Source organism: Talpa occidentalis, unplaced genomic scaffold (assembly GCF_014898055.3).
Source record: "Talpa occidentalis isolate TD23 unplaced genomic scaffold, MPIMG_talOcc4v2.1 talOcc4.7, whole genome shotgun sequence".
NCBI lineage: Eukaryota > Metazoa > Chordata > Mammalia > Eulipotyphla > Talpidae > Talpa > Talpa occidentalis.
Genome location: NW_023605083.1, coordinates 14075500 through 14100674, shown reverse-complemented (window position 1 = coordinate 14100674; position 25175 = coordinate 14075500). Strand labels below are relative to the sequence as shown.

Here is a 25175-nt window from a genome sequence, read left to right as displayed (position 1 = left end):
TTTAAGAAACTGCTGATGCTTAGTAAATGAAAGAGACTGATAATAGCAATTAATGATTGTGAAATCTGGGCCTCTGCTGTGAGTCTCCAAACCAGTTCTAAAACAGAAGAAGATTAAAATACATATTGATCTGCTGATGGGCCAAAGGTAAAGTTTAAAAGCAAAGAATTGACCAATATGTATTACATTAATTAAACCCTTCTCTGAAATGTGAATAAACACAAGCTGATAACTAGTGTCTGTGAGTTCCTGAATTGATTCCGCATTGAGTAGACTTCAAAGATGCAGGGCCATGTCCGTCTGCAATCACCTTCAGAGAGGCTGTCTTGCTGCAGAGGGATGCCATAAGACACTCAAAGTTCTTGTGTGCAACTGATCCCCTACTTACTTTACTAATGCAGCGGCTGTAATAGCAACAGGCTTTGAAGTGTAAAGCTTTCCTGGAGTTATGCACTCATTAAAAACCACCACGCTTTTGTAAAATCCAGGAACTCTAATGGGAAGGATTTCACATTAAGAGGGCAACAGGAACCCAGATTGCCCCAATCTGTGCCTTCTTGCTTGCTTACCTGGTACCCACTGAAGATCTTATTCACCTTTAGACACAACACTCTGTAAAAGGACCTTGAAGAACTTTCTTATTGATGTACTTGTAGGCAAATGTTTCTATTCTGTTGTTTATGTCATTTGGTTTTTCACATATGGCTGATTAACAGGCTCTGTAAGGATCCTAAGGGAATGAGGAGCATAGTGATACAGAAATCCTATGGGATTCTAGACTAGAATGTGGTAAAGGTGGTGTTTTAAATCACAGAAAGATAGATTGGTTAATTCATAGCATTAGTATTACAGGTAGCATTGGGGAAAAATAAAATAGATTGCTTATGCTGAAATGAAGTCCAGAAAAAATCAGGTTTTTTTAAATTAAAAATTTTAATTTACGTACTTACAATGAAACCTATAAATGCACTATAAATATGCATAATTTGTTTTTCCAAAATATTGGTGTAGAGAAGACCATTCTCGGCAAAACTCCAAATCTCAACTCCATAACAGAAAGTACATTATATTTGACTATGTACAAAGTTTACATTTTATTAAACAAAGTTTACATTTTATTACATTTTATTAAACCCCATTTTATAGACAAAATCATATCACAGTAATGTCAAAAGATAAACAACAAACTAGAGAAAAATATTTATAATACATGTCAGAAAATGAGCTAATTTCCTTAGCATTTAAAGAACTCTTAAAAATCAATATGGAAAAGATAAACACTCCAGTAAAAAGTAGACAAAGACACGGACCATCAATTCCCAGAAAAATAAATACAAAGAGATTCACTGTAGCCTCACTTATAGTAGCCAAATCCTGGAAATGAAAATTCTTCAGTTACATGACTTATTTAATAAATTATGATAACAGCAATTAAGAAGAATGAAATAGAGTTTTATATATATATGTCCAAAATAATAGTTTTAAGTTAAAATACACAGCAGGTTGCATAATAACATTTTACCATTACCCCCATTTGTATCCCATTTGTATATGGAAATACAAATCAATCTGGAAGGATATGCAAGTTAATTAAGGAATTAGGAATGAAATTAGGAGTAAAATGTAATAATTTTGTTTCTATACTGTTTGAATTCTACATTATATCATATCAAAGCAAATTTGTATAGGGGTTCAAGCCAATAGTGAAAATGGAACATAACAAATGTGTTGAACAAGAATAACCAACAAGGCTTGGTCCTGACTTGATGTGGAGTAAGTGGCTGTTGCCTTGTGTCCTGGGTCTCATACTCTTTAATCATCTGTGTGAATTTGGTTCATTCAGGAAGTAGATAGAGGTAGGAGTACAAGAAGTAATGTCTGAGAAAGATAAAGGGGGAGGGAACAGGACTGGAGAGGAAACGCCTTGGAATGGAGATGCTCACTTGATCCCTGTGATAGGCAGTTTTTGGCTGTGGGCTCAGGGAAATTCTTTATGTGGGAGTCAGTTTGCCCAATGCCCACCTCCCTGCCCAGCCGCCATCATTGTGAAATCCAGCACATGCACACGTACACACACTCCCACATGTCTTTTGGCTAAGATCCATAAAACTCAAAAGTTTATAAACCTACAAACCCAGAGTCTTTTCTCTCCAGATTACTGTATAAATTAAGTTTTTTGAAAAAGGAATTCACTTTTTTTTTTTTTTTTTGCTTACAACTTTCTGGCAGGCAATGAGTGTCTCCTGAATTCCCTGAACAAGATCACCGTAGAGACAAGGAAGTGTGGGTGAAAAACAAACTGTTCAAATCTTCAGAAAGTTCAAAGTAGAAAAAAAATTTCCAAAATCCTCTTCAAAGCTTTCCACTTTCCAATGAAGTTGAGGTGAGGTTATCAGCAGACTAGGGAGAGGAGGCATAGTGGACATTCCAGGCAAAATGGAAGATGTGAATGCTCACCTCAGAGTGGGGTGGAGCACATCTTAGATGCCACCTGTCTGCTCAGCTGTCATTTCCTCCAGTGGTGGCTCAGGTGAAGGCGTGGAGGCTGTTAGGTTAGGTTTCTTGTGGAATGGAGTTTGCCTCAGACTCAAGGATAGAAAGGAAAGGAGTTGAGGATATGCGTGAAGAGCTGTTTATAATGAGGAGCATGGCTCCTGGTCAGGACAAAGACTGACACCCTCCCCACCTTTATATATTTCCTGTCTCCCTATCATAGGCTTCCTCTTAAGACTGACTCAGGTCACTCCAGGCTTGAAATATCCTCTTATGACCCCACTCATAGCTTTTTCCTGTTCCCTCTATCTCTTGTTCGGCCAATCCTTCACAAATTCTGCAAAGGTTTATCTGTAACTATCCTCTTCATTTCCTCACCTCTCACCACGCAGCTCACTCCCAGTAGGATGCTGCTTCAGTCATGAGCCTACACAGTTTCATAAAAGTCAGCTGTGAACTCTAGGCCACTAGGTCCAATGGATTTTTAGGAATACTTTTTAGTGATATCTCACTTGATCCCTCAGGAGGATTTGGCACTTTTGACCATTTGCTTTTCCATGGGATACGTCTTTCCTCCTGACTTCTGGACAGACATTTACTTAGTTTTTTTTCTTATCTCAATGATTATGGACTCCCTTTCTCCATGCTTGACATACTTTTCTGCCTTAATTTTCATTTAGGATTGAGTTTGTATGTACTTAAGAGAAAGCAAAATAATAATAATAGCAACAATAGCATAATAATATAGAAGAGCAATTCTCTCACCAAGGAAGAAAGTCCAAAAGTATTCTCTCCCGGGTGGCAGTATCTACCTTTCCATCCCAGCATCCTTGAATTCTGACAGACTCTTCAGGGTCTAAGATGGCAGCCATCACATTCATATGCCAGGAGACATTAGAAGGAAGAGAAAAGACAAAATGTTGCACCTTCTAGATGAGTCACTCCAGAGGCTCTATAAGCCACAGACAACCCTTTGGTTTACAGTTTATAGACCTCCCAGATGTAACAGATGCTGGAAAACAGTGTCTTCTAACTGAGTAAGTCAGGGCTGTATTACTAAAGAAGAGGGAGAAGGCTGCTGGGTATTCCCCAGGGGATTTATTGTGAAACCCTCTTTTTCTCATCTCTTTTACTTTTTTTGTGACTAATTCCCTCATGTCCATCGCTTTCAATATCTTTTTGTACCACTGATTACAAACCCATGTTTTTTCAGTGTTTTTTGTTTCCTTGATCAGAGCTTTTTGGGTAGATTGTTGACCTTGGAATCCTGAAAGAACTATAAAGTGAAGTTGGTGTACCCATCAACACAGCAAAACCAGGGTTCTAAAAATATTGTTTGAATGAGAGTAATAACAGGAATGGGGGAACTGAAGTATGGCAAGGAAAAGAAAAGAAGGAGCCCTTTCTTATGATGGAGCTTCTGTGTTGGGGTCTCCAGGAGCACTGAAGGGGGGAGTAAGAAGGCCAAACTGCTGTGCTTCCATCGCTTCCATTGATTCTGATGACAAATACTTTAATGCTTACCTGTTCATTCCCTAGTAACATACCTGCATGTTCACACCTGCAAAATCCTGTCTAGCCTAGAATGTCTTGCGAGCAATCTGAGTATTTAAAGTATTAAAAATATCCAAAAGGTTTTCATTTTATTGAACAGATAGTATTATAAAGTCTGGGTAATGAGAGACATTCACAAAAAAGTCAACAGGAAGTGGAGGAAAACCTACTCTGTGGAGAATCTGGGTTAGATTCTTTGGGGGGGGCAAAAAACCCTATCTGCACAAAGTGCATGTGTGTATGTATGTACATTCACACATACCTGCACACATGCACTCAAGCATGAGAACATTCACATTTCTACTCTATTTGATTCAACAATTGTTTCTATTCCATACTAGGTACTTTGAGTCTATGCTTTGGCACTTGGGGTGCAAGGATATAAATTACTCAAGATAAGAAATAATTCAATATTTTTTTCTAAATTTTAATAACAAAAAGTTGAGGAGGATCAATTCTTCTTTTGGGACAAAAAGAACATATTTTTCACAGAGTTGCCAACATTCAATTCACCTGTAATGCGGTTTTTGATGTAGGAGATTATTACCATTAATTGTCTACTTTCAAGATTTATTTTTTCCCTCAAATTAATTTTTGTAGCAGCCCAAGTAAAATGTGTTTTGTTAAAAATTAGTTCCATTTCCCTTCCAAATAATATTGGATTAAATAACTCAGGAGTTTATGCAGATTAAAAAAACCAAATACTTGTCACTTATATTCACATCATTCTTCTAAAGGCATTTGGGTGTTCTCAATTTGACCAGTTTCACTGTTGATATATGTGGTTGCCTTTTTGCTCTAGTAGGACAATATTAAACTGCTAAGTGATTCTTACTTGCTTACCAAAATAGCCATAAGGGAAATGCTCAAAAAGTTAAAGACAGCAAACCCAAGATAAGAATATGGTTTCCTGAAGTCCAAGTTGAATATGTCAGAACTCTTCTCTTAAAAAAAAATCTTTAAACGAGAATAGTTCTAATTTTAGAAATCAACAAGAGAGCTCTGGAAAAGCAGTTGTGATCGACCAGGTCCAGTACCGGGGCGCCCAGTGACTATATCTAAGGCTTGATATCCTCTTTGATTGCCAGGAAATAGGATGAATATCTGCAATTTCCAACTGGCCAAGAAGTTTCCATTTTGGCTCGAAGTAGACATTGACTTCCCACCTGGAGCTCTTTTAAGTTGGGAATTACTTTTTGATGAAGTTCTAGTTCTACAATATTAAATCCAATTTTTTTCCTGGGATGGGATGTTTAAACTAAAGAGGACCTAAACTGTTCTCCAAAATGATATAGGAGATCCTTGTTATGAACAGACTTACTTCTGTTAGTCATGGTGACTTGAAGGAAGAAAAGGCCTTCTTCCCCCTCAGGCAAAGGAAGAGTTGGGTGACAGGTAAAGGACACACTTATCTGGGGGAGGTGTGCCAATGCAGGCACTAGGGTAATGCCCAGAGGACTAAGTTGGGGGTGGCATATGCAGGTGATGCTTTGTGGATGGACATGGTGGGTGGATCCTCAGGCAGGAGCACAATATCCACCTGTGTGCTCTGCTGTATTGTGTTGTAATTTCCTTCTGCATACCCCAAGCTTTCAGTAAAATTGTTTTCTGTGTTACTGCTTTGTCTGTTAGTTATGCTCTGGGAATTAAGAATGAGGCCTGTGGTCATGCTTGGGCCCTGAAATCTAAGGAGATATTTATAGCTGCATTTTTATAATAGCAAAAATTGGGAATAATCCATATGATGGATGGAATCCATATGATGGATATATAATCCATATATCCATGGAGTGGAATATTATTTCATTCTATTAAAAAGAATGAGATACTGATACATGTTACAGCACTGAAGAGCCTAGGAAACATCATGGTAAATAAAAGAGCCAGACACAAATGACCACACATGATGTGAGCCCATATATGAAATATTTAGGATTGGCGAATCAACAGAGACAGAGTATATATTCATCATTGCCTAGAGTGGGCAAAGGGGAAGTTACTGCTAAAAGATGCAGGGTTTTTGACATGAAGAGAAAATGCTTAATTGGCTCTGGTAATGCTTGCACATTTCTGTGAAGATACTAAAAATCATTGAATTATACACTTTAAATGGGTGACTTGTATGGTACGTGAATTATATCTCAAAATCAAGTTGTTATGAATCTACATATAGCAACCAAGGTGACATATATGTGTTATACACATATATATTAACATGTGTGCTCATGCATGCACACATGAAAACACCTAGATTGTCTTTCACTTTAGATGCAACTAGACAACTCATTCTAAGATCACGGTCTTCCATAAATGTTAAGACTTCTAGGGAAAGTAGATGTACTGGCTCCTGCAACTCCTAGTTTCAAACAGTCTTTAAGATCAGAACATTCTTTATTTGGTCCATATTCCTTTGCCTAGCTTTACTAAGAAATCTTGGTGTTATATATCAGGGCACTTGTATATACATTGTCTCCCAGTAATACTTGGTGGAGCTGAGCATTTCAGGGAGTCTGAATGCCAGAGCAGGCCAGCCGTCTGATGAGGCCCACGTGGCACACCCGAGGAATGCCAGGGCTTCCATTCCCAGACCATCATGTGGGGGATGATGCATTCAGACAGGTGCACACTCGCAGCATCGACCTGAGAGTCAGTGCACCCTACAGGTCTGATTACAAGGGCTCCTCTTGGCTTGTGTTTCTATTCTTACTGAGTTTTTTTTTTTTTTAACTTTGAATTTTATCAAGTTAGTACTTGCCCCCTATTTCAACCTGCACAGACATTTTTTTAAATCCCATTTTTGACATCAAACATACAATAGTAACTCTTGTTCCCTGCCCTGAATCATGTACGAAATTGATCAATGTTCTTAACCTAGGAACTGATAAAAATTCAAACCAGTCAGGCAGAGAAGCCTCAATAACTTCCATAGAAAAGTTCTTATTTAGTGTTACTTAAAAATACAATCTTGCCCTCCCCTGGTGGCGCAGCGGTTGAGCGCTGGGCTGCGAGGCTGCCAGCACGCAGCCTCTGCAGCTCTGGTTCTATCCCCAGCCGCCGCTGAGGGTCCCACATGGCATGCAGACCTCTCCTGCCACCCCCTGTTCCCCGCAGCAGTGTACTTCTCTCCTTCTGCCTGTTCTGTTCCCCGCTCTGGCTCTAGTGAATTCTCTCACCCTCCCGCGCTTCTGACTGTACCCAGTGCTTGTATAAATAAATAAAAAAATCTTTTAAAAAATACAATCTTAACAAACAATTAGATATCTTGCCAATTCTATGAATCTTAGTATTTATTATGAAATGGTTTTTATGCTGACAGGACAGGGTCAAGCATTAACTGGTTCTTGAGAAGTTATAGGAGAAACCCCAAAGTAGCATGTTATCTCTGACTCTCTGTAGATAGCTTGGTGCCCTTACAAATCTACCAGGAATATGTCTACAAGATTGCTGAACACCGCCAAGCTTCCACGAGACCCTGCTGCTGCCCACCACACCTTCCTGGCAAGTTGCTGTGATGGGTCCCTCTCCCAGCACATCCAGCCACTGGCAGACACTAAAACTACACACCGTGGGAGAGAATTCATTCATCGTAAGGAAATCAGGGACTGCTGGGGAATGGATAGAGGACACAGCCAAAACCTAACAAACACAACCTCCTGTCTCCTCACCATACACAGAGTTCTCTGTGCGGTCACACTGTTCATTTCCTTCTGAGAACTTCTACACACACTAAACTTCACTATCTGGTTTGTCTCCTAGAGCAGGAATTCTTTAAGATTCAGGATCTTATTGTGTCTATGCAGCTCTGAATCTGAAGAGTTTATTCCATAGTGTTTCCAAATAAATGAATGAGCCTCTAGTGGCTTCTCATTTAAATGAAAAAAAATGTCTACACCTGTCGGGACAGTCAGGTGGCAGTCGAGTAAGAGCATGATGGGGCATTTGGGGCACTGGGACTGCATCTCTGGCTACGTGTACCTCCAGTCTCACAACACGCAGCCCTGGAAACTCACACAGAGTTAGAAATTAAAGCAAAATAGACGGAAACAAAACACACAGCCAATACTAGGACGAGCTAGGAAAACATACCATTGGACGTATTTCTCCCATGGGCTATCACTTCAAGATCTTTGGTCTACAGAAATGAGCAATAGCTATAATTATGTCACCTTTTTTTTTTTCTGGCTGAATTTTTCAAAGGTCTCAAGGGTGTGTAGTTTTTAAAAATCATCTTTCTTTCCTTTGCTTTTTTGTCATCTCTGGTACTGGTTGTGCACTAGGCTGGCAAGTTAGTGAAAACCTCCATTTCCAGCAGGCAAGCTTTCTGTAGCTAAACCTCTGCTTTGGGCCTTCCCTGCCAGCTCATGTTCAGAGTTTCGAGTTTGCAGTGTTCGAAGGTGAAGTGGGCAGGCATGGTGGCCACCATTTCTTGTGCTTCCATTGTGTCTTCAGGCAGCCCAGCTGTATGTATCATCAGCAAACTCCCACTTACTCCTATCTGTTCCCAGCTGCAGTCCTCATTAGTGTTGAATTGATTTCTGGGGCTGCAGCACCCGGTCAATGGCAGACCCCCGCCCCTCTTCCCCCAGTGAGAGGTAAAAGGCTGCAGTCCCAGTGGGGTGCTTGTGTTTACTGTAAACCCATCCAGACTCCCCACCTCGTGTTTGCACATAGCCCTCACCTCTCCAGCCCCTTTCCTCAAGGACCTGGCTCCACAGCAATCATTTTAGCAAAGTGCATTTTGGGGGGTGAAATACAAGTTCCAAAGGGACACTTTGTAGTTAAAAGAAAGTAGGACACCCCCAATCCTCATACATATAACATTTCTTAATGGTCAAGGGTGAATACTTGGATTTTTCTAAGCGTGGAATTCTATTTCTAAATTCCCCTATTATCCCTATTATCTAGAGATCAGGAGGATTAGTTTCACTGGCAAATAATGAGATAGAAAAGGCCCAATTAGAGTGTTTAGTCCTTATATGGTACACTTCATCCAAGTATTTCAAAGCCTTTTTTTGATAGTCCTAAAATTTACTCCTCTGTCCTCCCCCCATCCCAACAGCTTATCAGGTAGATCAGTGTTAGAACTTGGATCCTAAGTAAGACATGCAGCTACATCCAGGAACTGACACCCTCTGCCTCTTATCAGTGTTCATTTTCTAACTTCTATCAATTTCAGTGCAAATTTCTATTGGTTGTGAACCCAGGAAATAAGGGAGAGACATTAGTATTATGTGATCATTTGATTTTTAAAAAGAGGGATATTGCTTGAGTGGAAGGAATCTTAGAAATCACCTGGTCCCCCCAACCCTCATCAGTGCAGATTTTATTCAGGAGATACAGAAAATGTACATGAATCTCTCAAGGTCAAACAGTGAGGTAACAACTGAGGCAGCACTAGAATTCTGAATGTGGGAAGCTGAAAGGCATTTTTTGGTGTTTTGATAACCACTGACAGAGGTACAGAAATTAAGTCAAAGCTTCTCAAGATGGTAAATATGAGTATTACAGTGATGAGCATTATAATGTTGAAATACAAAGACATCAGCATATCTTTGAATTTAGGTGATTGAAGGGACCACCCTCATCTCACCACCATGCACATATACGTAAAGTAGAATACACAAAATTGAGGTATAGCCCTCTTTTAATTCATTTGCTAAATTAATCAGGATGGTGATAGCCTGAATTTGAGGATGCTACCTAGTTTTGGTTTGATTTTTTAGGAAAAAAAGGCTTTGTGTTTAATAGACTGAAGTCATCTGACCATTGTTCAGATCAATTTTTTCAGAAGTGCAAGGATAATACATCAGGCCTTTCAGCAACCAGGCATTCAAGATGGACACAATATTTCATAATATTGTTTAACTACTTTTTTAAAAAAGATTTATTTATTTATGCATATAAGAACTGGGGTCCAGGCCAGAGGTTTGGAGGGTGAGAAGATTCACCAGAGACAGAGTGGGGAACAGAACAGGCAGATTAACTGAAATACACTACTGAGGGGAGCAGCGGGAGAGTCAGGAGATTTCTGCTTCACCATGTGGATTGCTCCCTGGCCAGGGATCGAACTCATGCTGCAATGGTTGCGGAGAGCTTCAGAGGTTGCATCTTAACCCCTTGCGCCACCAGGGAGGCCCCTGTTTAGCTATTTTCATATTCTTCCATCAACTATCTTCAGATCAACTTTTTTGATCTCTACCTCAGTACTGGAAAATGGTCCTGGAAAGGTAGTTTTCTCTAGAGTAGACATGACCTTTGAGTCACTAGAGAGTTCTGTCTACCGTTATAAATTAGTACGCTGGCTTTCTGATTTATACATCATCTGATTTACATATTTTGCAAGTTTGGTTACTGTAAATCAGGCAGTTGTCTCTGGATGAGTCATTCTTAGACCATGTAAAAAGACCAGAGAGTGGACCATGATGATCTCCCCTCCTATTGTCCCTCCCTCATCTTCATCAAATTTGGTAATTCTTTGAGGCCCAGCTGGAGACAGCCTGCTTGACTTATTACATATTGCTAAAATCATGCATGAGGACAAATGAGTTTTAGCAGGAGAGAGAAACGAGGGAGATAACATTCAGGATCACCTTAAGATACTGGTTGTGGTAGGTTCCTGCACTTAGTGGGTGAAGCAAGGGAGACTTTCCTCTTACTATTACGGAGATGAAATTTCCTGAGTAGTTTGGTAAATCACAAGGGAATAGGGAGCCAAAATGAATCTGGGGGCCTCCCTGGTGGCGCAAAGGGTTCAGCACCACACTATGAAGCAATCCACAGCCTCTGAAGCACGAGTTCAATCCCTGGCCGGCCAGGGAGCAACCCACATGGCGAAGCAGACCTCTCCTGCTCGCCTTCTACTCCCCTCAGCAGTGTATTTCAATCAGTCTGCCTGTTCTGTTCTCCATTCTATCTCTGGTGGATCCTCTCACCCCCCTGCATCTCCGGCCTTTACCCCAGCTCTTGTATGCATAAATAAATCTTTTTAAAAAATTAGGTCATTCATAGATGGGCAAATCATGGGATGTTCAAAACTCAAATTCTCCCATGTCTTCAATTTTTTCTCCTCCTGAGATCCCTGAAGGCAATATAACCAAAGAAGGTAAATCAGGACAAATGAAAATTACAATTGATTGTGACTTTGGAATTAAAGACTAGATTAAAAATCTAGAGAGTCAGAGTGGCCCCTCAAGAGGACACTCAAGTGGTAGACAAGAGGCAGAATTTCCCCCTAAGAATAGAGCTTACCTTACCTGCACCATCTTACTACTGAATGGTCTTGGGCAATAAATCTCCCAAAAGGTGGAACTCAAAGGAGAGTCGAAGCTCTTCTTAGAATCATAGATCAAACAATGGCATTGACCTCAAGCAGCTGTCTGGGGAACACACGACTTGGGGCTGTAACTGAGGAATAGTGACTGTGATCTGTAATGCTTCAGTGTGAATCTACAAATGGAAGAAGAGGAAGTGAGGAGAAATTTAACTCCTATCAGAGGCCAATAACTTGAATCATGCCAGATCAATATTTGCTTGTGAGTTGGGCTTCCGTATCTGGCCTTCCTCATCTACAGTGCTCTTTAGTGGAAGGTGCATAGGCAGAATTTGTACAGTGAGTGAGGCTTTAGGATCCCTGGGAAGCAATGGAGGGAATGAGTGAGTTAGAGGAGTTCACACATGTAAATTCAAAGCAAGAATGTAGAACATTGTGCATTTGAGTAAAAACCCTCATAGGGAGAACAATGTATTTTAAGAGCCTCAGGCAAAGAAGACACATTTGAGTCAAGACATTCAGGAGAGAGCCTGAGGAAGACAGTCCTAGAAGCAGGAACGAAAGGTGCATTCTGAGGAATAATAACAGAATGAAAAATGCTGTGTTTTAATTTTTTTTTTTTTTTGCAGAGTAATTCTCTTAGAGGTGAAGTTTTAATCATCCATATGAACTTATTATTCACAATTTTTCTGCAGGATGACAGGCAAAATGGTCTTCTCTGTTGTTAGGAGTGACAACAGAGCCTATTATGCAGAGTTTCTTTTAATAATGTAGCAGAACATGCAGACTTTTTAGAGGCACGGCCGGCAGCCACTGACTGCCACCTTTTCTGTGTAACAAAGAGAGCAATTCCTCCAATCTTCTGTCTGTCCATATAGTCATTCAGCATTTACTGGGCTGTGTACTAGGACTGGGTAAGTGCAGGATAACAAAAAACGCTAAATATGATATAGACCTTGCTCCCCTGAAGCTTCCAGTTAGTTGTGGACAGACATAAACAAGAAATTACAATAGATGTGAAAAAATCAGCCCGACACCCAGTGTTCCTCTTCTCAGAGGGGGACCTACCTTTTACTGTCAGGAGATTGCCTTGTCTGTTATCTTCTGCACAGTTGATGGCCTAATCAGGGAGACCCGACACCCTGGCAACTCAGATCTTGCACCCAGTGGGCCAGTGTCTAGTCCTTCTCTGTGGAGCCTGAGGAAATGGTGAGAGTGAAGGGGACCCGCCAGTCCCCTGATTGCTCTGGCTCTGTGATAGCATCACACGCAAATGGACTGCTCTGCAAATAGGAACTCTCTCCTGAAAGTTAGGAAAAATATAGAAGGGAATTAAATTCTGAATTAAATTCATTCCCTCTGTGCTGTCCTAAGTGAGGGTCTCCAAGATGGCCTCTTGTGGAGGGTGTACCGTGTGCGGTCCCTGCTGCCCACTTTGTGCCAACAGCATCCATGAAAGTGGCCTGTATTTTTAGCTCTGGAGGATTTTTAGGATCTCTTTATTCATGGCTTGGAGATTTTAAAATAATATATCTCAGTACAATTCTTCTGTTTCTTGTGCTGGGGACTCAATGGACTCCTTAAGCATGTAGACTCCTGAGCTTCTGTTCTTGTATTATTAATTTGATTGGTCAGAGATTGGCACTCCTGGAGCTGATCACCTGTATCTCTATTCTCTTTATTGTCTTAGGTCTTGTTAACTACTTAGTCTGCTTTCTGGGATATTTCCTTGACTTTGTCTTCAAAATGTTTATCTTGAAATTGTGTTACTGTGACACTGAAATTTTTTTTATTTCAGAGAATTCTGTAGCCAGTTATTCTATTAACCAGTTATTCTTTTATAGTAGCAGCATGATCCATTGTATGGATACAATATTGTCTCAAGTCTCTTGCACAATACTAATGAGAGTAATATTGTTTTACTGAATTATCTCTAGCAACTCCGGTTCATTTTTGGGTATTTTCTCATCTTGATCTTTCTTATTCATGTTTGTGATCTCGAGTGTCTGCTACTCCTACCTTATGTGTTCGCGGATGATTGATAAGGTTGGTGTGCGTGGACAGAGAGACGGGCTAGATGAATGGGCATGGAGCCAGCCAGCCTCGTGGGAGCTCCCGAGTGTTGAATGTGTAAGTTCCTGCCCTGGCCCCAACCTCACACTGGCTGCCACAGTTCTCCTGCCCAAGTGCTTGAACTTCTCAAACTAAAGACACCTTCATTTTCCAACAGCCTGAGGAACATCTTTACCAACAAATACACTGGCATTTTCAACTCTAAATGTCCCAAGTTTATCTCTTCCTTTACAGACCTGTTTCCTGCCCTGGGGATTTATTCTCCATGTTCAGTCTAATGCTGTGCCCTTGAAGATGCCTCCTGTCTCTGTCCATCCTCCCTCTTTCCATCACAGCTTTCTAGTCAGGTCATCATTATTTATTCCCTGGAAAGAGTCCAAGTTTCCCGCTAGTCTCCTATCTCTCACTGCCAGATTACTATTCTCCCAAAGTAGTTCTCTTTACATCATTCTGCAGCTCAAAACTATTTCCTGGATCCCTTCTGTTTACTCATTAAGGCCCAACTTGTTAATCTGGTGTGAGGCATGTAACCCCCTTTACCTCCCACATGGCTATGAGAAGCAGAAGCACAAGGCGAGCCCCGGAGATAGATGGACACGGTCAGGTCCTGGCTCTTACCAGACAGATGCTTTGCCCTCTCTGTGCCACAGATTTCTCAGCTCTAACTTTGGGATAAACAAAGTACTCCTTTGTGGATTAATGAGGAGATTTAATGAGAGAATGATAGTGAAATCACTAGCACAGGGCCTGGTTCATCATAAACACTCTTCAAAAAGTTTTTAAAGAAACTGATGGTGTCTTTAACGTGAGAAGTATAAACCACAAGTTTAGACTTATGGTCACCACTGTTGCATGTACTTACTATTATTGTTCATTTCTTGCATCCACCCAATGTCTTTCTGTCAGATCAGTCTCCTCCTGGCTTCCTGACCAGAATTCATCCTTTCGCACCTCTGCTCTGACACAAGCTTCCTCTTCTCTACACAGTCAAATTTTTAAAAATATTTTTATTGTGTAGAATATACATAACATAAAACCAACTGGGCTAATCGTTTTTAAGTCTACAATTCAGTGGCATTAAAATGCATTCACATTGTTATACAACCATCAATCACCCAGAACTTTTTCATCCTCCTCAGCTGAAACTGTACGGATTCCATAATAACTCCCCATTTCTCACTCTCTCCAGCTCCTGGCAACCGCTATTCTATTTCCACTTCCTATGAATTTGACTATTCTAGATACTTTAAATAAGTGGGATCATATAGTATTAATCCTTTTGTATCTCACTTATGTTAGTTTGTATGTCTCCGTGATTCACCCATCTTGAGCAGAAAATAGAATTTCATCTTCTTTTAATTTTCATCACCACCATATTCTTTATTGATTCACCCATTGTTGGACACCTGGTTTGCCTCCACCTTGAATGTGGATGTGCACACAAATACCTGTTCATGGCCTAGCTTTTACTTCTTTGAGGTTTATGCCCAGAAGCAGAATTGCTGGATCATATAGCTACTTCCGGTTTAACTTTTTGATGAAATGTAATTCTGTTTCCACAGCAGCTAATTCCACTGTCAGATTTTAAATGTCTTTTGATCCAGTTTCATTGCCACCTCTTCCAGGAAGTATTTCACATTCTCTTCCAGACAGAACTCAGAAGCAGCAGCACCACTGTGCAGCAGTGTCCCTCTGGAGGCATCATCCACCAGCACTGCTACCGAGTTTGTAGAACACATCCCTCAGCCGCCTTCAGGAGAGTCGTCTGTTTCCTGCACTACCTCGCTCAGAAAAAGTGCACAAAATATCTTCTATGAATGAAAGAATGGATGAGTGATTCAGTCAGCCCTTCTCTGAATTACCAGTTGCTGAGAGTGTGAAAGGAATTAGTGAAAACTCCCCACCACACACCACAGAGGAAGTCAGCTTCCCACAGGCTTTTGTACCTGAATAAAGGTGATGAGCTGCTTTCGAAGTCTCCTCACAAAACTTAGCATCAAACCCTTAGTGCTGCTTTCTTGGCTCAGTCTCTTCTGTCCCATTAAGAAGTGACATGTGCTGCCAGTGTCTGTCAGATTTCCCTAATAAGGAGAACAGGTTGCCACCTGGGTCTGTGGAGACATTTTGGAAGCATCGTATTTAAATTTTGTTTTCATTGAAAATTTATAGCCTCCACCTTCTACTCTAATGTAATGAATAATTAGAAGCAATTAAAGGAAATTTAGTAAATCATTAAGCCTCTAGGAGTAAAAATTAGCGTTTATGGTGTTTTTCCTTGGCTGTCTGGGCAAAGTGATCTATGATGCTCTTGCAGACACCATGCACAGATAACTTTCTACACACCTTACAGTTTTCCAGTAACATCATGAAAATCAATGCATGACAGTAGAGTCTTGTGACATTAAAGGGTCTGCTTAATAAATATTGGATGACTAGGGGGTGGGTAGGTGATGAATTTGAGCAGAAGTAACTAAACCACAAAGGTTTAATGCTGGTGCATTAGACATCATTTTAAGCTTATTTAAAAATATATATTTTAATTAAAAAAATTAAGAGGAAAAAAAGACAAAACTGAATTTTCTTAAAAGCTGTCTAGACTGTCCACCCAGAGAATCTGTTTTCATTTTGGTATATTGATTTTATATTTCCTAGGCATATTTGCATGAGTTCTTGTTATAGTTTTTATCACACCACACACAAATTTAACATTTTGATGATTAAGTTTAATAAAATCATGTAAACTTTCCCCCATGTTACTTTGGCTAAGCCACATAAATAGCATATGATTACATTATATTCTATGTGGTCATAGTTTTAGCTATGTTTTAGCTTTAAACAATTGTAAATAATACTACTGTGGACCTCAAAATATATAGTATTTTTCTATATTTTAAAATCCGGATTCTAAAAAGGATTCCTAGGTCAAGAACATTAGAGTTCTTAATTTTTATTTCCTAATTGCATTCCTGAGAGCTTATACTTACTTGTTTTTCAACCTGCAATATTGAGAGTACCTGTTTCTGTGTACCAGTCCTTACTTTACAAAAGTACCTTTAAAGCATTTGGCTACTTTAAGAGGCAGTTTTCATTTCTGTGATTGTAACTGAGGTTTTGTGAACTTGCAGTCAGTTAGGTTCAGTAGCAGGGAGTTAAACCAGATCACCTGATCTGGTTTAAAGGTTGTTTCATGGCATGCCTCAGCACTGGGTCACAGAAAGAAGCGCACCTATTGTTTTTTAAAGATTTATTTATTTATGCATACAAGAAATGGGGTCCAGGCCAGAGATGTGGGGGGTGAGAGGATTCACCAGAGACAGAATGGGGAACAGAACAGGCAGGTTGACCGAAGTACACTGCTGAGGGGAGCAGCGGGCAAGTCAGGAGAGGTCTGCTGCGCCATGTGGGTTGCTCTCTAGCTGGCCGGGAAGTGAACTCTTACTGAAGTGGCTGGTGATAGCTTCACAGGTTGTGTCTTAATCCTTGCACCACCAGGGAGGCCCCAAGAAGCGCTCCTATTGCATGAAGCCACTGCAAGTTTGGAGAACATCACCAGGAAGACCAGAGAGCCCAACACGGCGTTTGCAGTGGGAACCACAGAACACAGCCTTACTCACGTCCGCCTTTCCAGTGGAATCACCTCAAGAATCCTAGCTGCAAGGTCTGTAAGTCCCATAAATGCAGTTTTCAAATTTTCAGCATTTGCAGGAGAGGAAGACCCATGAGAAGCTGGGGGAATGGAGGTTAGTCACTGGGTGGTCTCTCATAACTATAGCATTATTCACCATGTTAGTGACATTGGCTAACCTGTTCTAGTGCCCCTTAATTAATTGTCCTTTTTAACTTTTTCTGGGCTGAAGTGAAAGAGCCAGTTTTCATTTTTGTGATTGTAGCTGAGGTTGAGTGAACTTGCAATCAGTTAGGCTCAGTAGCAGGGAGTAGAATTCACCTGATCAAGTTTATAGGTCATTTCATGGCATGCTTTTCAGAAAGTCATGATGTTCTTATTTCTAAGCAGCTATGACATTACTCTTTGCAAAACAGGAAGCCAGGTGAGAATGAGAAAGGGCAGGGGATGACTCCACGGGTTTCCCTACATGGGGGTGTCCAGAGGTCTAAGGTGGGTTTCTTTGTACATATAGCAATCAATATTTAAGCATTAAAAGAGTTTTTTTTTTTTTTTTTTTGGTGGGCCTAACACTTCAGCACAGTAATAAAAATATTAATTTCTCTTCCTGGTAATGCATGGGCCTTATTCATTCATTAACTTAAGCAATTTGTTTCTTCATTTAATAAATTATGATCATCTAAACATAATAAGTAGTAAATCAAAGACCCTTCATATCCTACTCTCCTCCTAAGGCTTTTTAACCCCAGGGGTCCCTGTAAACAGGCTGTAATGGAAAGGAGCACCCTATGGAGTTATGTTCCAATGCAGTGGCCCTGGCCACTCCCTTACATCATTGACAGGCTGATTCCAATCTTTCTCTTAACAGTGCTTTTCGGGAAGATGCTGACACACAGGGGAGCGATGGAGTGTTATTGGGAATAGGCCCTTAGAAATCCTAGAATGGCCTTTTGTAAGAAATGGTGTGAACTCTGAAGACATCACCCAGGCCCACCAACACTCCTTGCCAGGGAAATTCCTTCCTAGTCATGCCTTTTTGTCATTTAAATTAACAGCCTAGATTGAAGGATTTTGCCTGTGGATAATAGGCTTTTACTTTGAGGGCTGTTTGGAAGACTGACTAAATCCAAAGAAGCAGTGGATTAATTTAAGAAAGTAGGAATAAATCTGTTGCAAAGGCAAAAGATTAACAGTTTTTTTTTCAAAGTCCCTTTCCAAAACCTTTGATTTGGGAGCTGACTCTTAACCCATGACTTTCATGGAATTGTACCATATCGCCCTGCATACCTGTAGGAAGGATTCTGAGCTCTGAGCTCTGACCTCTTCTCTCTAACTGCTCCTATGTAATAACCAGAGGCAAATCCCTGGAATAAACCTCTTTCAGATGTTCATGAGTGATGGGAACAAATCTAGATGAGTTGATGGCTCCTGTCCAGTGGCTGCTGAAAGTAAATTGGGTGAGATTTTTTGGTGCACGGAGGAGGGGCCATTTCAAGTAGAATGTCATTCCTTGTGGAAGGGACTTCAAATTCAGTTTTAAGAAGACAGACTTGGGGTGTTTTCAATCATTGTTTCTTTTTTTTTTTTTTTCATAGGCAAAGGCAAGAGGTGAGCTGCAAGGACAATCTGGGTTTAACAAAGGGTAGGAGGAGAGGAGAGGAGAGAAGTGAAGAGGAAGAGGAGGAGAAAGAGAAAGAGACGGGGAAGGAGGGACAGAAGGAGGGAGGGAGAACCCTTTGCTCTATTTGGGCAATGTTAAATTGATTGGCTCATTTATACCAAGAAAAAAAGGGATAAAAATATATGAAGACAAGAGTTCCTTTAAAGACATTTTTTAGGTTCTGCTCATGGTTTTGGAATGTCTATAATCTATAATTGCCATATATTCTGGATTTTCCAGAGCAGTCTAGATTTAAAATACATGCTTTCCTTATCTCCATAAACATCAAAATATTCTGGAAATGCAAATATTTGGACAGTGATTAACTGAATGAATCAAATTGCTAAGCACTACAAATGTGTGAATGCATGCTATTGGTGCTAAGTATAAGTTCTGCGACCTTAGATGTAACGCTTGGGGTCATTGCCTAGTGGGCTCTGGCACTGAAGTGTCTCTTACAGTATCAATTACTTATTCAGAGATTTCTGAAAAGGTATTTGTGGGGAAAAGGAAAATAAACAATGACTGAACAAGTGAAGTTCTCACATTGTAAGAGAATATGCTAACAATTTCACCAGCAGCTGAATGAAAAGATGAATTAAATATTGCACAAATTGTTATGTGCTCTTGGTTATATTTAAATTTTCTATTTCAGTGAAACCAGTTTTAAAATATATAACTTGTTCAATGGTTCTATTTTGTAAGATTTTTCACATAAGTTCAAAAACCAGAGAAATATCTCTTAGTGGGGAAAACAAGCTAGTTAAAAACAGGGATTTGTGAGCAAACTGGACAAGGAATCAAAGGCAGTTTCTGCCACTTGCTAAATTTGTCATAAATTACTCAACCTCTCTAAGACGTGGGTCCCTGATTTGAAAAATGGGGGATATAAATATTTCCTAAGCCTGTTGTTTGGGAGATTAAATAAGTTAATGTTTAATAAAGTATTTGATCCAGAGAAGGTATTCAGTAAATAACAATTGCTATAAAAAACACTACTAATAAAATGTGAGCAAAAGCCTTTGAGAATCAGCACAAGTTTTGCTATTTTCCTCCCCTCCTGCAATGTGACTAGCTATGTTCTAGATGATGCAGAGTCTGTTAACTTGAACTTCTGAGTAAGGTCAGTGTGGAGTAGAGCTCCCTGCTCTTGAGAGGCAAACATGTTCAAAGAGAAGGAAATACACTTTTGCTTATTAGGACACTGAAATGTGGGGCTGCTTGTTACTTCTGCCTATAAAGCCTCTCCTGACTGAAGCAGTAGAGAACCCAGAGGTTATTTAGGATCCTGGAAGAGATGGATGATTAGGACAATGCACTAGACCAGGGACAAGCAGGTGGCATGAACTGGAGACAGAGCAGCCACAGACCAGAGGGAAACAATGACCTTCCAGCAGTGAGGCACAGAGCATGCATAAAACCTCATATCCTAACTGACAGTGGAAGAAGGAAAATATTATTCATTTGGGATAGTATTGAATTTACTGGCTCAGTTCCAGGAAAGTCTCAAGGGAGGTTAAAGGGATCTAGAGACTTCCCCTGTGTTCTTTAGAGACACCTTTTTAAATGTTAAAACTGACAGGATGGAAATGTCTTCTTAATGTCTGCAAGAGGGGGCCACAGGTTGGGGGACTATGGCTGCTTAAGGGGCCAATGAAGGCCTCCCGCCCAGCAATGAGAGACACTACCTTTTCCTGCTAAGTCTGGAGAGGCAAGTGACTGGTACCATCTGCCCCACACCTTTATGATACCAGTTCTCCATATTCAGCTAGGGAACTCCAAAGGGAGAAGGCTGTCCTGTGTCTGGGTTCCTGGAAAAATATGCTGTGTACGAGGAAGTGTTTTCAGACAAAAATAAAGGAATTGCTCTGTACTCCTGTCACAGGGGTGTAGCCATAGTTAAACCTGAAATATTGTGCAGATACAAAGGCATTTGTGGTAAAATTTCTCTGGATCCTTTATCTCTTTTTTCTAGGTCCCTAGATCCTCTACAGAGAAGAAAGAGCATGTTTGGCTTCTGAGAGAGTACAGGATCCTTCACAGTCCCACCAGCTGAGTCAATTGTGCATGCCTGCAGCCTAGGCATCTATACATCAAAACCTTGGAGTCCTGGCATCTCACCCAGATCCGGGGGCTGATGGTCACACCCTGGGCAGAGCACTATCATTTAATAGGTAATATACTGATTCCTTATTGCCCAAATTCTGTTCCATAGAACCCAAGTTCAAGTTTTAAAAGACAAGAGTAGGTGCCCTGCTATGACAAGGTCTCAGACCAAAGCCTTTGGGGGCACATTGTATTCCAAAATCCCACTTCAGTGACTCAAGCTGCTTGTTAGGCCTCTCAAAGAACACTCCTGTAAACTGCTTGAGACTCAAATTTAAAAAAAAAAAAATCTCTTTGAATCAAAAGAATTTAGTTGGGTTGGACATTATTGTATTTTTCTCAAATTTGTTTGAATTTGACTATGAGCCATTTTTAATATGGAAACATGACTTACATCCTGAGAAACAATAAACCTTGACACACTGAATGAAGAGTTGCTACTCACACTTGTTCCAGGATTTGGGGGCTGCACACCCTCTGGCCTTGTCCAAAGAAATAAATTTATGAGGCTAGAGATTGAATTCGTGAGCCATGTTCATTCCCGCCAAGAAGGGGGACTAAAGGCCTTTGAAGAGTCAGCCCTTTCCAACTGGGAGACCTTCAGAATAAGCAAAGATGTTCATGAATTTCTGGGGTTCATTGGTCAATACCAACTGCTTATTCAACAGTTTTTGGTTTGTTTTCTACTCTGCATGTTCCAGGAACAGATCAGTGAAAAATTCACTTGTCTAGCCACAGCTAAAGGCCTTCTGGTATTCAAATATGTCTTTGTTAGGTCAAATAATACCCACCTCCTCAGATGTCCATAGTTGAATCCTCGGATGGCAAAAGGGTCTGTTTTGCTGATGTGGCTAAGTTAAGGATCTTGAGATGGGGAAATTGTCCTATTTCATCTACATTCTACAGGGTCCTCCTAAGAGGAAGACAAGAAAGTCAAAGATAGAGCAAGGAGATGCAATAAAGGAAGCAGAGATTAGAGTAATACAGTCTCCTCTTGAGCCTCCAGAAGGAATGTAATACCAGTTACACCTTGATTTTAGCCTGGTAAGATTTATTTTATTTTTCATTTAATGAAGTACCATTGTTTTATATCCTGGTTTCAGCCTGGTAAGATTTGTTTTAGGCCTCTGATCTCTAGAACTATAGCAGTAAATTTTGCTGTTTTAAGCTACTAGTTTTGTGGTAATTTGTTATAACAATGGGAAACTAATACAGTGCCTTCTTCCTGTCCTATCTCAAGTTGGCCTGGACCCACATAATCAAACTGGGAGAAGCCATATCAGTCTTATCCTTTCACTTAACCTTAGGAAGCTGGACCCCCTCTGACAGCAATTACCCAACATGGGAGTGAGGATTACTGGTTGCCTCAAGGTAGAGGGATTGCCTCAAAGAGCATGTTCAGACCCCTAGGCACAGGGGAAGGTGAGATAGACTTAGGAGCGCAGGTCCAGAACAGGGACAATGGGGCACTTTCTCTGATAGTTTGATTTTATCTTCTACATGTCATGCAGCTGGCAGTCTGCCAGGAGAGGGCCCTAAACTGGTCATGTGTTAACACCCATCTCTGACTTCCAGCTTCCAGAACTGTGAAAAAGACATTTCCATTGTTTATAAGCTGCCTAGTCTATAGTATTTTGTTATAAGAGTCCAAATGGACTACAATACTGGGTGAAAAGGAAAAAGCTAGAAATATGGTTTCATTGGGTAAAAAGCAATCGTATCGGAAGCATTCGTGAAAATGTTTATCTATATTTAATTGCTCTACAGCATAAAACAATTTATGTATATTGGTAAATATGTAATATAATAATATATTGTCACTTTAGATTCCCCCAATTAATCCTCTGTGAGTTTACTCAGGCTTCATAATTTATTACTCTTTGTAGCCTGGTCATCTGTTTCTAACCTAGAAAATTAGAAGGCATTTTTTTCAGGTTTATGAGCTATCTGTTCTCTGCCTTGACATCGTGCCTGGAGATGTAGGGCAGAGGTGATTTGGTTGGTTTCTCAGCCCAAGGTTGAGTAAACAGATGTCCCGAAGTTGATTTTCCCCAGAATAATTGCATACAATGAGCACAAATGTTTAATTAATCAGGAATCTTGTGCTTATTATCTTTTCACTGGGTTTCCACTGATAATGACCCAGAGGAAAATTCTTTTCCTTTGTGTGAATGATATTTTATTTAAAGGTTTTCATTTCATCATCTGATTTCCTCTCTTTTTCTAGTAAGTGAGAGAGGGAGACTGAATGAATGAATACCTGTGCCCTCACAAAAGTCAGGCCCACCCACGCTCGGGATTGCCGAGGGGTAGCCGTGAGGCTGGATGGAGGGCATTTTCCCCATTCAAGCCGATCTCAGAACTGTGTGAAGTCGAATAATTGAATATTTTATATTCACTCGATGCAAACTTCCTTCCCCCAAATCAAAACCAAAGGAAGGAAAGTGAGTTAAGGAAAGACTGTTTTGTGTGAATTTGAGTTTTTGGGACTAAACATTGTAGTTTGGGCTGGTTCACTAATGAAGGACCTGCTCCCCAAACTTGGTGCAAGACACAAAACGCTAATCAGGACATTGTTTGCATTAAAGGGCTGAGTTTTCCGGTGAGTAATCATTGGGGAAACCCAGTCAAGGGCGAACAAGGACAGCGGCCCTGATTAATTAAACATCTGCACCAGAGCTAAAGGCAAGACTTACCCTGTCGGTTGTACTGGAGCTATTGATATTAATGCCACATGTGGAATTGGGAAATGTTGTTTGCTGAAATCCATTCAGGGCATAGCAAATTTTGTCTTTTTAAATTATTTCAGCATCTTCCTGTGTCACTAGGTGTAAGGGATTCTGGGCAGGACAATGGTGTTCGTAGTTTATCTCTTTAGCATTTCAGCAATCCTTTACGCATGGGTCCAAGTTGGAAACAAAATCTGGGAGAAGACTGTTCTGGGAAGGGCCTTTCAGGGAGGGGGACAGGCCTGAGCAAAGGCAGGATATCTGAAACTGTAGCGTGTATCTTGATAACCACAAGCTCTGGTCTGATTGGAGCCCAGGGGCTGAATACCACCCTGAGGAGTTTGTAATTCATTCAGAAGCCACGGGGCCTGGTGGAAGTCTCTTGGGTGGGGGGCAGCATGGTCAGAATACAGGCTCTCTTGAACAATACTGTGGATTGGTTCCAGGCCACCGCAGTTAAGAGAATATCACAAGTTGCACAAATATTTTGGTTTCCCAGTGCATATAAAATTTGGGTTTACACTATACTATAGTCTGTTAAATATGAATAGCATTATGTCTAAAAAATGTACATATCTTAATTAAAAATAATTTCTTTATTGACGTAACATTGCATTTTAACATTATATATGTTAGCTATGAATCATTGAAAAACATACATACTACGTGAAGTTCGTCACTGATGGTCCAGTTCTACCTTTCACCTTAGAATAGTCCAGATTTACCCATGAAACATGTTTCTTAAACAATAAGACTCTTTTTTCCATCTGGTAAACACTAATTGGTCATATAATTCAAAAGTTTACTTAGAAAATAATTCATTGCTAAAAAAAATGCTAACCAATATCTGAGCCTCTGGCGAGACATAATCTTTTTGCTGATGGAGAGTCTTGCCTATCTGTTGAATGCTGCTGAACAGACTGGTGGTTGCTGCAGGTTAAAGTGGCTGTGGCAATTCTTTAAAATAAGACAATGAGGTCTGCTGAATCAATTAACTCTTCTTTTACTGAAAGATTTCTCTGTAGCATGGGGTGTTGTCTGATAGCATTTTATCCATAGTAGAACTTCTTTCACATTGAAGGCAGTCCTCTCAAACTCTGCCATTGCTTTACCAACAAAATTTATGTGATATTGTACATTCTTTGTTATTTCAGCAATGCTCACAGAGTCTTCACCAGGAACAGGTTGTATCTCAAGAAACCACTTTCTTTACTCATCCAGAGAAGCAACTCCTTAGCCATTTAGTTTTTTTAAATTTTATTTTATTTAAAGATTTATTTATTTATTTATTTATTTATTTATTTATACAAGCACTGGGTACAGTCAGAAGCATGGGAGGGTGAGAGAATTCACCAGAGCTAGAGCGGGGAACAGAACAGGCAGACTGACGAAATACACTGCTGAGGGGAGCAACGGGCGTGGCAGGAGAGGTCTGTGAGCCATGTGGGACCGTCGCCAGTGGCCAGGGATCGAACCGGCACTGCAGAGGCTGCGGGCAGCTTCGCAACCCAGTGCTCAACCGCTGCGCCACCAGGGGAGGCCCCCCATTTAGTTTTATCATGAAAATGCAGCAGTTCAGCCACATCTTCAGACTCCTGTTTCTAGTTCTCTTGCTCTTTGCACCACATCTGCTTTTACTTCCTCTACTAAAGTCTTGAGCCCCTC

General features: G+C 40.5%; 1 long non-coding RNA gene across 1 annotated transcript in view; it reads left to right on the top strand.

Moving 5' to 3' along the window:
- The window catches only part of LOC119232500 (uncharacterized), a 36590-nt gene that overhangs the window by 7000 nt on the left and 4415 nt on the right, over positions 1–25175 (top strand). The window contains exons 2-4 of the long non-coding RNA XR_005122126.2: positions 16883–17048; positions 20651–20849; positions 21688–21825. This is a non-coding gene — a long non-coding RNA (uncharacterized LOC119232500). The remainder of the gene's footprint in view (positions 1–16882; positions 17049–20650; positions 20850–21687; positions 21826–25175) is intronic.